We start from the raw sequence: 3,428 nt of genomic DNA, 5'->3' as shown, positions 1-3,428 counted from the left end.
GAAGTCACCAAGGCTCATCATAGTTAAACTATCCAACTTTGAGGAAAAGGAGAAAATCATGAGAGCAGCTAGGGAAAAACAATCACATATAAAGGTTCCCACATAAGAATATGCTAAGACCTATCAGCAGAAACTATGAAGAAGAGGAGAGAATGGAATAACATATTCCAAAAATTGAAGGAAAACAACGTAAATCCAAGAATACTCTACCCAGCCAAATTATCGATCATGATAGATGGAGAAGAGTCTTCCCAAACAAGGAAAAATTCAAAGAATACGTTAAAACAAACCCAGCCTTACAAAAGATCCTTGCCGACGTAGTATGGGCAGAAGAACAACACTCACCAAGCATAAATAAGAGACCGTCACATAGAACAACCTCACCCAGAAGACAACAGAGAGAAAACAGACTCCAAGATAGCTTGGCTTAAGGATAGAAAGAAGGCAAGAATGGTACACACACACAACACACACTAATGAGAAAGGAAAGTAGGAAAACTCCCAACACAAAAGGTATAAGATGACATCACAGAGTCCACAGATAGATGGAGATAATAACCCTGAATATCAATGGCCTGAACGCAGGCATTAAAAGACTGAGACTAGCAGACTGGCTTAGAAAACACAACCCATCAATCTGCTGCCTACAGGAGACACATCTCAAGGTTACAGACAAAAATAGGCTGAGAATCAAAGATTGGAGAAGGTCCTACCAAGCAAACAGCAATACAAAAAAAGCAGGGGTTGCGATCCTAATCTCGAATAAAATTGACCGTAAAGTGCAAACCATAAAAAGAGATGAGGGACATTATATACTGCTCAGGGGAATGGTAGGTGGAGAACCACTAAGCATTGTAAACATATATTCCTGGAATGAGAAACCAGCTGAATACGTCAACCAAACACTCCGAAAGATTAAGAAAGAAATCACACTCGACAATTATAGTGGGCGACTTCAATACATCACTCACTGAGAAAGATAGATCACAGGGAAAGAAACTCAACAAAGAGACTAGAGAGCTAAACACCACAATTACACAATTTGACCTGATAAGATATTTACAGAGCTTTTCATCCAAATACAAATAATTTCACATTCTTTTTAAGTCCCCATGGCACATATTCATAGACCACATACTGGGGCATAAGGCAAATCTACATAAATTTGAGCACATTGAAATAATACAGACCTCTCTCTCTGACCACTGTGCCATAAGACTGGAAATCAACAAAAGGAAGGCAAAAAAAACAAGAGCAAACAATTGGAGGATGAATAACTCTCTACTGCAAAAGGAGTGCGTACTGGCGCAGATCAGAGATGAAATTAGGAAATTTCTAGAAACCAACGAAAATGAGCACACGACGTCCCAAAACGTATGGGACACAGCAAAGGCAGTCATCAGAGGAAGTTTCATAGCAATACATGCACACCTGAGAAAGGAAGAGAGACTCATGATTGATATGCACAAAATTTACAACAACTAGAGGAGAGTCAGCAGGACAATCCTACTAATAGCAAAAGAAAAGAAATTATAAAAATCAGGGCTGGGATCCAAGAGAGGGAAAATAAGAAAACTATGGAAAAATTAATATTGCTAAAAGTTGGTTCTTTGAAAGGATAAGCAGAATCGATAGATCACTGGCAAACCTAATCAAAGAAAGGAGGGAACAAATTTCAATAGCAAGAATAAGGGATGAAAGAGGGATCATTACAACAGACTCTAATGAAATCAAAAGAATAGTTACACAGTACCATGAAGGATTGTACTCCAATGAATTTAAGGATTTGGAAGGCATGGACAAATTTGTGGAAAAACAATCCCTGCCTAGACTATCCTCAGTAGACGTCAAGAATCTCAACAGACCCATAGCAATAGAAGAAATAGAAAAGGTTATCAAGGGATTACCAACAAAAAATCCCCTGGACCAGATGGCTTCACTGGAGAATTCTACCAAGCATTTAGGGAAGAACACCAATCCTATACAAACTCTTCCAGAACATAGAAAAAGATGGCAAATTCCCAAACTCCTTCTATGAAGCTAGTATAACTCTTGATACCCAAACCGGGCAAGGATCCCACAAGAATCGAGAACTACAGACCAATATCCCTAATGAGCATCAATGCAAAAATCCTTAACAAAATACTAGTCAACAGAATACAAAAGTACATAAATAAATAACTCACCATGACCAAGTGGGATTCATACCGGGGATGCAGGGATGGTTCAACATATGAAAGATCATTAGTATTATTTGTCACATTGATATGAAAAACTATAAGAACCACATAATATCGATAGATGCAGAAAAAACATTCAACAACATCCAACACATTTCTGTTTAAGACACTTGAGAAGATAGGGATGGAAGGAAAGTTCCTCAAGACAATACAAGCTATTTACGAAAAACCTACAGCCAACGTGGTAGTCAATGGAGAAAAGACTAACACAATCCCACTGAAAAAGGGGACCAGACAAAGATGCCCCTTGTCCCCACTCTTATTTAATATCGTGCTGGAGGTTTTAGCTAACAGCATAAAGCAAAGAAGAGACATCAAAGGTATTCATCTGGGGAAGGAAGAGGTGAAATTATCGTTATTTGCAGATGATATGATTTTATGTATGGAAAATCCCAAAAGTTCCACAAGGGGAGTACTGGAAGCAATAGAGGAATTTGACAGAGTGGCAGGATACAAGATCAACAAACAAGTCCATCATACAGTTATACACATCAGATAAGACCACAGAAGAAGAAATCAAAAAGGTGGTATCCTTCACAATAGCCAAATACAAATTGAAATATCTAGGGATATACCTCACTTAAAAAAAACCCAAAAGATCTATACAGGGAAAACTATAGAACACTATTACAAGAAACCAAGAGCCACCTCAACAAATGGAAGAATATCCCATGCTCGTGGATTGGAAGACTCAATATAGTTAAGATGTCAGTTCTGCCAAAAAGCACTATATAAGTTTAATGCAATCCCGATACAATTACCCTCATCGTTCTTCAAAGAAATAGAAAAACTGATTACCAACTTCATATGGAGAGGGAAGAAGCCCAGAACTAGCAGAGAACTCCTCAAGAAGGACACCGTGGGAGGGCTTGCTTTACCCGACTTTAGCACATACTATACAGCCACAGTTGTCAAAACTGCATGGTATTGGTACAATGACAGATACTCAGACCAATGGAAAACAACTGAAAACCCAGAAATTATCAGCATACAGACAACTGATCTTTGATAAGGACCCCAAAAATATCAAATGGGAAGCAGATGCCCTCTTTAACAAGTGGTGCTGGAAAAAATGGACATTTACCTGCAGAAAAATGAAGCAAGACCCTTATCTCACTCCATGCACAAGAATAAACTCAAGGTGGATCACAGACCTTGAAGTTAAACCCCAAACTATTAGGGCCATCA

The sequence above is a fragment of the Tenrec ecaudatus genome, chromosome 5 (assembly GCF_050624435.1).
Source record: "Tenrec ecaudatus isolate mTenEca1 chromosome 5, mTenEca1.hap1, whole genome shotgun sequence".
NCBI lineage: Eukaryota > Metazoa > Chordata > Mammalia > Afrosoricida > Tenrecidae > Tenrec > Tenrec ecaudatus.
This window is presented reverse-complemented; position numbering follows the sequence as displayed.